General features: G+C 38.9%; 1 protein-coding gene across 8 annotated transcripts in view; it reads right to left on the reverse strand.

The window, feature by feature from the left end:
* cadm3 (cell adhesion molecule 3) overlaps positions 1 to 12,851 on the reverse strand; it is a 95,833-nt gene that overhangs the window by 45,905 nt on the left and 37,077 nt on the right. The gene's annotated exons all lie outside the window — the stretch shown is intronic.

Genomic DNA, 12,851 nt, shown 5'->3' on the forward strand with positions numbered 1-12,851 from the left:
TCATCTGCCTCTTTATGCCTTTCCAGCCAAGTTTCCACTATGCTGAGAACTCTTTCAAATTCAAATTTGCTTTATTGGCACAACAGGAAAGAAACCCGTGTTGTTGAAAAAAAGTACATAAGTTACAGACTAATATTTTTTTTCATATATAGTTTTTATATCTCTGCCTCTGTCTTCCACCCGGCTTCTCCGTGTCCTTATCCTCCTCTTCGGTTCAAACCGAATCAGCATTTCACCCCTCCCTCCTGCGTCTGTCACAATTGTTCTTGTCATCAATCCATTCTTTCTCCAACCCTGCCTTGTTCTTCTCTTTCCACTTCTCCTGTCCACCCCCCATCTTCCTCTCCATCACTCTCTCATTTTCCCATTTTGTTTTACATTTCAGGCATTTAGCTCACACTCTCATCCAAAGAGACAGCCTCTCTTCTTTCTTCTCTCTCGGTCTTTCTCCCACACGTCTCACCCATCCTACCATCTGTTTCTGAATATTCTTTCCAGCTCCCTAATTATCCATCCTAACAACAGCTGATCTGGGTTCAGTGACCACAGGCTTCCCTTGATCATGCCGTCCCCACTGATCTGAGAGCGTCAATTGATCCTGGATCAGTGCGCCAACTACGAAACGCTTGATAAACGCACACCCCTGTCTGTTTTATCTACTTTGCCATCCTTCCCACTGCCTTTTGCTGCCTCTAGATTCGCTTGTCCTTCTCACCCTACTTTCAGATTTCAAAAATAGTAATTTAGAGGCAGCGGCATGAATGTATGCAAAATCAATGGAAAGAAGCAAGCTGAGGCAGATGAACTAAACTTTGCCCAAGGTGGTGCAAACTGAAGCAGGGAGGCATTAGTTCCAGTTGAAACTTGAGAGAGAAATGTCCCCAACGGTGTAGCGGCTTCAAGCAACATGCCAATGAAATCCTCCCATGTAGTTTTTACAGTAGTGAAAAATGTCCATTGGGGATTTCTTGCAAATAACACTGACCGATGACACATCCTAAGACCCTAGCGAAGACATAGCTTCAGCTGGCAGCCCGGTCCAAAAGGATTAAAAAGGAAGCACATCAGAATGAAGTATAACAATAAAGCACAGAATATTTTCTCAACTTGCCTCACCTTTATAGAAAAAAGAAGTCAAGACAATCGTTATCATAATAGCTGTCACTGTCAGCCTGCTGCTTTTGAATGTCTGCATGCTATCATTAACTTGCTCAATTTTCTAAGTCAAAAGATCAGATTCATGCAAAGTAAAGTGAGCTTATTTTCCCCTGATGTCCCTTTATGTCCCACAGTGTTTTGACTGGACTGCTAGTTGATACAGTTCTTTTTCTTTTTATCTTCTTTTTATAAGGGTGAGAATTTCTCACGTGGTTTGTTATTACTAAGGAAAAGGCTTTTTTTGCATGCCTCCAAAAACATCAACACCATAGATTTACCCTTGACGAGGTTTCCTGTGAAGTGAAGTCACTGCATACGTGACTTCACCTTGAATTTTTCCTGGTTGCACCTTGTGTCAAAGTCTATGGGGAAACCAACTGTAATGCTCATGTGTTCTATGACCTCAGTAGACTCTTTTCTGAACGGATTAGGGTTTCATTTGCTATATTCACAACCTACTACAACAACACATCATGTTAATTTATAAATAATGGTCCCAAACTAATGTGTCATTGATGCATTTGCATCTGCAGCCTGGAAAGAGACAACTTTTCACCACTTGACAAACCTGTTACAAGTTTTGTCCAAAGATGAACAATGCTACAGTCACACTAGGGAAAACAGAGGTTGGAGATGGTGAAACAACTAAAATTGCTACAACTGTGCGCAATTAACTTGCAGTTTCATTGATTTTGAAATGGGCGACCAGGTCAGCGACAACTTGCAGTCTGTTGTTGTCCTCAAAGTGACTTTGATGCATTAAGACAGTGATAAAATCTGTTATAATGCTGATTAATCTGCAAGAATCAGAAATCTGTTGCCATCTAAATTCATAAAAATTTATATTTGAAGAACGAATTCTGAAATTCCTGCACAAATAATAACATCAATGCTGCAGAAACGCAATCTAACTGCAAAATACAGAACTGCTCAGCAGCCTTGCCTCTACAAAAGACTATAACCAGAATAAAGCCAGCTGGCAACCACTTGACTGTACAAGAGAAGTTGTGCTGATTGGTGCAGACTCAGACTGAATGCAAGACTGACTGGAACATCTTGGCAATGTGTTTGAACTTATAAATTAGTTTGCAGTTATTTGCAAACCCTCGGCAATCTCTCTGAGAGCGATCACGGTTAGTCTGGGTGAGACCACGGCTGTTTGGATACAGGCTGCTTCACAACCTTCGACCCGTGCAATCACCTTGTGATTAAAAGTTGTTGCCTAGAGGCAGATGATGCTGCATGCTCAACCTCTGGGCAACCAGGCAGTCACCACAGCTACTTGCAAGAAAATTTCAATATAATTACCAGACAGCCAACACTTTTTCCCAGCTATAAGGTTCTATTTTTACTCTAGTATGACTAAGACAATGACTTCAGAGTGATTTTGAGAATGACAAAAACATAATATAAAACAATTTTTATATGAGGTTTTAGAGGCATTATTTCTTTTACTTTGGGCAAAGCAAAGTCTGAAGTTATTGTCTTTTTTCTACGCTACAATAATCAGCTGCTGGCTTCATTTTTTAGTATTCTAATGTTATAGATCCTCTGATCATCAAATAAGTGAGAAGCCTATTTCCCCAAATGCCAAACAATTCTTTAAAGGGAGGCTCTGCTCTTTTATATTGAAGGCAGGCTTTAAACTGTAGAAGAACAAAAGGAAAAACACACTTGCACTAATGATGTGCTGGTGAAATATTACATTATAAAGATGAGATGTTCACAGTCACAACTCTCAGTTTCAGCTTTTTATTTATAATTCTATGAATCAGGGTTCAGCGCAACCTGAGGAAGGTCGTAAGTGGCAAAATGTCACTTTATTGATTTAAAAATAAAGGAGAAAAAAAACAATCCAAGGAAAAGAAAAGATAAAAATTAAACAAATACAGTAGCGGCATGTGTATGCCTGCACTGCTTTATGTGTGATTTATTCAATTTTATTTTATTTCTGAGGGTGAGTGGCAAAAGGCCAATTTTCGAATCACACAGTGAATTTCTTCATATATTTACTTCATTAACCTGAAAAATATGACTGTATATTTGACTTTGAATTCCCTATGTGCCTTTCTCTTTCTTCTCCTCGTGCTTATCTGCCAGTATAGCTGATTATTTTAAGGACACACGGAAAAATAAGAGTTCAAATAATACAAAGAGAAACTGTATAAAAAGCCATCTTTCAAGTGCTGGATTTCAAAAGCATCTCCTGCAGTCTTTCGGTCCTGTGATGGTTGTTGTTAATACATTCTCAAGAGAGCCTACCAAGACACCAGGAAAACTCTGACTGATGTGATGTGGATCAATAGTTTTTCAGAAAATGTCAAAAAAACATCTCATGCGCTGCATTTGGAGTACCGCCTCGCGCTGTGTTGTGAGCACTCATTGTCAGTTTGTCTCCATCTGTGAGAGGCTGAGTGGGGAGTTCATGCAATCAATTTCAATAATTCTGTGCTCGTTTCACTTAAGATTGCTTAACACTGTAAACTTTAAAAGTGCTTAGTGTGCGTTTATAATGAAATGATGTACAAGTTACAGTCATTTTCACCACAGTTGAAGTCTTCCTACTACACACCCTCCCACAAGGCACAAGCCCTTCCTGTCCACCATGGTTTGTAAATCACCAGAGAGCCATTACCTTGTTAAATTGCACCGAGGCAGATGATAGCTGTCTGATGTCTGCTCATATGCTTTTATGGAAAGGAAGGAAGGAAGCCACAGCACAAATAAATAAATTTATAGATGGACTGAGAGCGTATACACAACTTTCTGGTAAGGAAATGTGCCTGCAAAATCTTAAACTGAGTATTTATGCCGCAGGCCTCTTTTTATTATTCTACGCTGTAAAGCATATGAGGGCTAACTACGCTGCAAACATGGTGCCATAGAGCTGAATGGAATAAAGACATCTTAAAATATCATAGCCATTTTATCTATTTTAAAAATAGAGGAAATAGTAAGTGTGCGATGCGGTGGAGAAACGGCTGGAAAAACCTGACCTAGTTCCACATACGTGTTAGGCTGCGCAGTTTTAACACTTTTGTCAATCATACAACACAGTTTAGTATGACTCAACTGTTTTTTCCCCCTACAGAGTTTATTTTTTAATCACAACCAACCAAACGAACTATCCCTATTAATCCTTATTTCATAGGCTGAAGGTTAATCATTGGGTAGCACGTAAATATAAAGTGTCTAATTTGTTCTGTTGTCATATAATCCTTTCAAAATGGAGGGAACCAATCTTCATATTTTTGGAGACGTCACGCAATATGCATTTCAGAGTTTGTGCTTAATGTTTGAAATTGTTCTGAGATGCTATTTAATTTTACTTCTGTGGGAATGTAAAGCTCAGCTCTGTCCTACTGCTATTTAGTCTGTTAAGACATTTCTGAAGCACAATGTGTATAACACTGTTTTTTGTTACAAGAGAAACTCATTGGCAAATGTAGAAACGCATTAAGATCATTTCACATTTTAAGCTTGTGCTTAATATAACTGTCTAGCTAGTTAAACGCTAATTGGCGCATAACATAATTGAATTTCTCTCATAAAAATACAACTTATGGTGAAACAAAGTGGAAAAGTGCCTCAAGTGAAATGTAGAAGCAGCACATTCCCGTTTCAGTTTTTCTCTGCCTCACAGTATACACGATGAAAATTGTTGCTTTTGGACTGCAGTTCAAATAAAGCAATGAACAAAAAGATGTTTATGTGATTAAATGATAATTCAATGAAATCCCACAAGAATTGAACAAAAAGAAATAAATTAAAAGTCAATCTAAAAAAAATGGCAAGATGAGCTCAAAGGCAGAGCGTTCAATCACATTATGCAAGAGTGATGTTTGATTACGCTCTTGCCTGCTTTTAATGATAGGGTTTTCTTCATGCGGGCACTTTTGTCTGTTTCACTGGATCATTTCTGCAGTTTCAGTTCCAACACTGATTGATTAATACAGCACTACATTCACACTGGACTATGACTTTTGGAGAGAGAGGTCAATGCCAGTGCAACAAGTTATAATGCTTAATGCCTTTTCCTTCAAGCAACTTCTTCCATAGCTTGGAACTGGATATCATATCACATTTTATTTTATTAGTAGTAATGTTAGGGTCCTTCTAACCTAAGACAAATAAGGAAGAAGAGTCTGTTTTTATATTATGACTGCTAGTTACATAATATAGGGGGAAATGCAAAATAATTTTGACTCCTTTATATTGCATTTCCTGTCTATTAAACTGTCTATCCAATTGCAATGGGGCAACTGAGTCATAGACTTGTCACACCTGCTCCTGTCAGGTGTTTCCATCAGAAGTAAAACTGAAAAAAAGATTATGAACCAAAACCACAAAACTGAGCCGACAAACTGGAGAAAGTCACCGCAGGAGAGAAGTCTGTATCAGGGGAAACAAGGAGGCAATATTATAATCAAACTCTCACTCTTGTATAATTTTATTGAAAGTTCTGCCTCTGAGCTCATTTTTATTCACTTTAAAATTATTTATTTTTTTCTGAATTTGGGGGAATTTTGCTCATTTACCGCAACATTTATTTAATCCCAAGGATGTCACAGTGTACTGTGGGAAAACGATGCAAGGTCCCCCAGAGGTTAGGGTTTCAAAATGAACAATAAAGTATGAAAAATTATTATCAGGATGCTCACAGGTTTGTCTCTTTTCTGACAGAATACACAAGTCACTCAGCCTCATCCTGCCTTCCGGTGGTCTTGCTAACTATACTGTAGCAAGCTCACCCCACAGCTGGGAGTTCAGACAACCAAACAACTATGTCAAGCATGCTAAAACAAAGTTTCACAACTATTTTTTTAAAACTTAGTGACTCTATATAAAGCTACTGTAAGAAATGACTAAGTGACCTTTCACAGATGTACTGTGAAGACTTGTTTTTGATAAAATAACAAACTGAAAGTTCTCAGACCGAAGCAACTTTCTGTGAATATTTAACTCCCTCATGTCCATCATTTGGTCTCAGTTTCTCTGCCCCCCTCCTTTCCCCTGGCTTGTCTCCTGACAGTTCAGCATTAATGTATGAACCCATCTGTTTTCATGCCTTCCTAGCTGGCTAATCTCTTCTATTAGCAGCAAAAGGTCTTTTTTTTCACTCATCCATCCATCCATTCACTCCCACATGTTCCCTCCAGGGTATATGTGAGTCCTTAAAAGGGTCTTAAAATAAATGATCTCAAATTAAGGCCTTAAATGTATCAAAATATCCTGTGTTGGCTACAGTTATCAGATCATTTATTTATGCCATGCAGTGACAGGCTCCTCTGCACTAAATGTTCACGCTTGGATTAATGCAGGACAGGATTAGCTGTAAAAAGCATTTTTTTTGTAATTGTATCTGCTTTAATAAACACAACTGGGCTTTATGTCCCTCAACAATTAATTTCCTGTTTTGCTTCATCTTTATCTGGGCTGTTGTAGTTGCAGAACTCTCATTAGCTCTGCTCCACTGGAACCAGACTGGTTTCCTCAGTTTTGTTCTTTTACTCTATTTTTTAAAGTGTTCTCTTTCAATTCACTTCCATGAAGCTTTAAAAAGGATTTGTGCTTTTTTTTTTTTTTTAAATGTGCCCCTTTTCTCTGTTCCCTTCTCTGTGTCACTGCCTCTCTGTATCACCTCTCATCTGTGCAAAGCAGGGTCAAATTTAACTGATATCAATGGTTTTGGCTAAGTGATTAATGATAAAAGTCAGCTTGAGCTTTCAATCTACCATGGAGAATTGGATTGAGTTGATGTGACCCTGTGATAATGCCAGCAACGCCAACATTTCATACATCACAGCATGGGCTTAGATGTTTCATTTTTCACATTACTTGTGAATAAAAATGTATTTATAAATTGAATTCAAGGTCTCTTTCCAAGTTACTTTCCCTGTATCATTTTTACAAACCCAATTCTGCTCTCTCTATAGTGTCACATCTACCACTCTGTCCTCATCCCCTCCATTCATTTTTTCATCACATCTCTCTTTATCTCCTCCCCTCCTGTTCTTCTCCTTACTTTAATGATGGTAAAACTGTCATGCATGCATCAACGGCAAGGTTTTCATTTTAATAGGGATACCTGTTTAAAGAAAAACAAGCATCCGTCATTCCATCTTTGATTATTCCTTTTTCTCCTTTGCCATCTCAGATTTTGTCACAGAGCAGTTTCGTCAGTTCCACAGTCTGTGTGGTGGCCATCTCTGTAAGGAGTTGTCACTCATCATTTGCTTCGTCCTTTCTTGTGCTTCTTCTTTTATCGCTCACCATGCTGTTCGTTCATCCCTCACTCCCTCCCGCTACAAAGCCTGCTGCATGCTGTGCTATGTTGAAACATGATGGTGAGAAGTTCTGATTTCTCTCATTCCCTGTTCTCGTCTCCTTTTCTTTTCCTCCCCTCTGATTTTTTTTTCAATCGTATCTCTAATTTTTTCCGCTTTTTTACTCCTGTTCTGATATGCCCTTCTTTTTTTCTCCTCACTCTCATCCATCTATGTCTTGCTGTCTCAGTTCTGAAGTGCACTGCCTGCGCTTTACTGTCTGGGCCAACCGCGTAGATGACTTGCTGCCTCATTTCTATCTATCATGTCCAAACTGGACAACTGAGGAATTTTTAGTCACTCTTTTCCCGCTCTCATACTGCACTTTTTTAGAGCCAAGCATCCTTTCATTTAACCTTTTTAATCTGACTTTGACTTTTTTCTTTCTTGGCTCGACAATTACAGCGAACTACCAAGAAAGATTTTTTTTGGGAATGGTAATGTGTGGAGGGCGTTAACTGAAAGATGAAGAACATTTTCACAAATTACTGTTATAATTAAACACTGCAAGCTTTTGACACTTTTTTGAAATATATATGGCGCTGTACAAAAGTGTTGAGCAAGGCTTTCTTGTCATTTTGGAGGAATAAGTTTTATCAGAGGGCAGCTCAGGTTAGTGGCTGTCAAGGAGTCGTTCATAAGGAAGAGAAGCAGGGAGAAAATGCTGCGGTATGCTCAGTTACACAAAAACTGGCCTGAAAATGATTTCTATTATTCTATTATTCAGTGATGAATCTAAATGTGAAATTTCTGGTTTGAATCATGCTATTCAGTGTTTTTATTTTCCACTATACTACATCACTGTTTCATTAAATCTCATAAGCTTTGTTTCCAGCTGTTTTCAGTAAAAGCCTTACTGTTACCTGCTTAAAACTAATGACAGAAAACACCAGGTGATACCACATAAAACAGTGCAAGCATTTATCCTAAGCAAACTAAAATGGCGTTATGAGAAATTCAAATGACTAGACTTAGGAGGTGAAATCATACATTTCAACAACTACCAATGAAAAGAAAAGGTCTCCTCTCATTTGAATTCTTGCAATCAGTCCTTCAAGGCCATTTCCTTGTGCATCTTGGACATGCTTTTCTGCTTTTCAATGCTTCGATCACGGTAATAGCATCTGCTAAAAGTCAAAATGCTCTCTCATCTTCTTTCTCTTTCCTCTTAGAGAACCGTTGTCTTCCGTTTACTATCCAGTCTCCTTTCTGCCTCGTCATTATCGTCATTATCTGTAATCTTACTCTGTCAATACCTCCGTTGCTTTATCTTTTTATATCTTTACTGTAAAAAAGACAAGAACCTGACGTTACCTTCCTTCTTCCCCCATCTGCTGCACTTTAAAGAAAAGACATGGTCGAAGATTTCTCAACTCCCTTCACACCTTCCACCCCTCCAGCACCACCATTCACCCAGATCTGGTTCTTAACTCTGCTTTTTAACCCACTACAATGGGTTCCTTCTCCCTTTCCACCACCACCTCCTTCTCCAATACTCGTCTCAATTCCCTCCCAAGTAGGGGTTCGATCTGTAAGTGTTGTATCATTGCAGAGAAGAGCCTCACTTTCTGTCTTCAATCTCTACACTGTGGTTGAAGCTCCATCTGGAGTAAAGACTCGCTGCTCTCTCAATTTGCCCTTCCCCACCTCTGTTCCCCATTCTCTCGCACCTCTCTCTGTTTTCCAAATTGTTTGTTTCAAAAAGTCTGGCCCTTTGCAGTGAAAACTTCTCAGCCTGTAGCCATCTCTACTCTCGCAATTCTCAACCCCATCTCTCAATTACTTGAATTCCACTGTTAAGCGTGTAATACTGCATATGGGAGGTTTTCTATCTCTCTCGTCTGGCTCGTTTGTAATTCCCCAACTATCCTATCACTCCTTCCTTCCATCCATACCACTCTCTCCTTTTTTCAGTCCCGAGTGCCAAGCCTGCTCTGTGATGCTGGACTACAGAAAATGGACAAACTACAAGAAAGTTTCAGAGAATTTTTTTTTTAAACGTATTTGTCTTTAACCAGCACTTAGGCAGTATTTTTTGTCATAATGTCAAATAAAGAAAAAGCGACTTTTTTTCTCACAATCATAGCCTATTAATGTCGCTCAAACTAGCTGCTGGGCATGCTCCTTTTCACTCCTCGTGATGTTTTGAGCCATGGGTTTGAGCCAGCACAGTCAACAGGCATGATTAGAGCCAAAACTCCATATTTAATGTCAGTCCTTATTTACAGTGTCATTTTTTAACCCCACCAACAGCAACTCTTTTTTTTTTCCCCCTTTTCAAATGCGAGGTCTGTTGTGTGATTTTCTTTTTTGACCACTGTATCATTGAGTGGGAAGTCTCTCTTTTCAAAATGTCAATAAAAGCCAGCCTGGCACACCAGCTAGTTAGCCCATCAAGTGGCACAAAATGGGTTATTAAAAAACTGCGACAGATTTTCTTAAAAACAGTTTGAATTTTTCACTAAGATGCACTTTAGCCCCCAGAAGTTTGTTTATGTCGTCCGTTTTCATTTGTTGCACTTACTGAGCGCTTTTGGCACCGTGCAATATTACAATAATATGTTGCTTGCCATCTCGGTCTCCTAATGTCGGTGAGGCTTTTCTTCTCTCGAACAAAGCATTTGACCCTGTTTATATGAAGTAATTATGGTGCCTCATTCAACAACATTGCAGCAGGAGACATCTTTATTGTACACCCGTCCTCCAAAAATTCCATTCAAACAGAATTAATATTCTTCAGCAAATATATTGGAAGCATATACCTTTACAAAAAATCAAAATAGACTCTATTTACATCTAGTTATGATACTTCATGCATCCTTGATACATGAGATAGTGTGCAATATGCAAATGCATCCAAGACATATTCAAGAGGGAGTGAAATCCTTTTGTTTAATTCACTTTTAGGGGTCATTTTAGTGAAGCATTTTACCAAGCTGCTGAAAAATCATAAGTGCAGCCATCTGTCCAATGCATATCCATAATTTTTACGCCTTCCAAGTGTTACTATAGCTGGGGTGGTTTTTTTTACACATGCTAGGTTGTGACTTTGCCTGCAGTTGTCTTTTCTCAAATATACAGCAGCCAGTCAGTTTCACAGGCATCCTCACTCTCTCTCCATCCGTTTGCTTTAGGTGAGGGAGCTGCCTGAGTAGAGGGAGCCGGAGGCAGGACACATGACGCCCACTCATTTGCTGTGAATTCACCAGAGAATTAACTGTGCTATTCTCACATGAGCACAATCAGACATCACATTGTACTACAGAGTGGGAAGGTTAAAGACCGTTTAATGTCTGTTCTCATGTACATCTCTGATGGGTAATACAGAGAAAAGTGCAGACCTGAACTTCTTGACATCACTCTGTGTTAGAAAGCACCATTAAAGTAGCCTTTACATGGGTTCCCTTGCAATAACACACATCACAGCTAAAGTGAAAATAGCCATTGTTTTTCCAAGTTTTTTGATCCTCTAACAGTTCAAGGGCTTAATGATCTGTGTGTGTGTGTGTGTGTGTGTGTGTGTGTGTGTGAGACAACTTGTGTATGTGTGTCTTCATCTTTAAGCATTTACTTTGCTTGAGGGACAGAATGAGTAGGGCGAGGAAAAGCTGGAGCCACGATGATTACTCAAGCTCAAAACTAGTAATCTAAGCCTTGGAGCAACGTGGCGGATGACACTACTTCACCATTTATATCCTTATAGTTCACAAATACAACTCATTTGTGACACTAGCACTTTATGAGCACTTGTTAGCTGTTAATTCTATTTGCTTGTCTGCTATAGCAACAATCAGAAAGTGCACAAATTCTCCTTTTTGCCTTTTCTCAATTATACCTACTTGTGACACAAACAGGGAAGCACTGAGCTTTTAAAACCCATCCATTCATTTTCTTATCTCCTTATCCAGGTTTGGATAAGAAGCTAAGGATCCTCCTGTGGGGAGCTGGAGCCTATTCCCAGCTGTCATTTGGTGAAAGGCAGGGTACAGCCAGGACATGAGCTTTAAAATGCTTCACCAAACTGTGACTTTTGTTTTAGGTTTGTGGTCTCGCACTAAAACAAAATTTATCTCACAGCTGTGTAAGCCCTGCACATTCCATCAGTGCTATTCCCTATAACAAATCATGAAATAGGAATGGACTGGGGTGAGAATTGGCCTCAAATAGTGTCCTGGCAGTCTTGCGGGACTGGTGAATACAAGAAAGAAGAAAAAGAATATACATATATATATATATATATATTTTTTTTTTTTTTTTTAACTTTTCGTATTTTCCACCTGCACCAGGAAGCATTTGCTCCGAGTCATTAAAAATGGATTGTCTTGTGTGAAGTTTTATCTAAGGTGTTATTTCATCTGACCCAGGAGTCTGACTCAATCTCAGTTTTACAGCCTTCTTTCTAACAATGATATTTTAAAAAATGGAAAACTGATACACGATGTTGAAAGTACGCATGTTTTTTGTTTTGTTTTGTTTTTTCAGATTGTACCTGTACTTCCAAACTTTTAAAGACAGGGAAAATTTAATGTGTTTTTGTTTTTATATGTTATTATGCAGTAAGTCTTTACTGGGCCAACAATATACTAGACCAAATTTTGCTATATGTGGCTGATCTACTAACATCAATTTGACACCCCTGATCCCCAAATAGTGTCCACACGGGTAAGTCCATGTGTTCAACATATGTTATTATCACAATATATTATTGCCAACCCCGTATCACAGCAAAACGTGTAACAGACATGCTGGTCCACCGTGTCCATTCCACACTTTGCTTCTTCTAAGTGTGAAATGGACACGCATGTAGAAGTTGCAGTAAGCTGGAGTGCCAGCAGAGGGAGATGTTTTATTTTAAGCCAACAAGAATACAAGCGTTTAAACAGACATTTTTAGCACATTTACATGTATATACATATTAGCCACCTAGCTTAATGATTTCTGGTGATTAAGGACCCTGGAACCTACTTCATACCTTCCTTGCTCACTAGCGACTTTTTGGCTTTAAATATACTATCTCCCCTTGCTGTTACGGCAACTTCTGCATCCCAAACGGCGTGTCTATTGCACGCTTTGCCATGATATCAGGTTTTAATTGCACAAAAGGCTATGGATAAACTAATAGGTTGTTCAGTACTTTTTACATACTAATTTTCTATAAATAACCATCAGTGCAAAAAATCTGCTGCCTAATGGGAGGAAAAAAAAACGCTAAATGTCTTTTGGCTTCGACAGCTGGACAGGGGATGTTAACAGCCCTCAGCCTGAAAGTCATCTGTCAGGAAAAGCTGGCTAAAGCTAACACGGTGCAAGCTAAAGAGGCACTTAGAAAATAAACATCCTTCTGAGAGAATCTTGGCTTTTTTAAAA

This window comes from Oreochromis aureus, linkage group 18, assembly GCF_013358895.1.
Source record: "Oreochromis aureus strain Israel breed Guangdong linkage group 18, ZZ_aureus, whole genome shotgun sequence".
Lineage (NCBI taxonomy): Eukaryota > Metazoa > Chordata > Actinopteri > Cichliformes > Cichlidae > Oreochromis > Oreochromis aureus.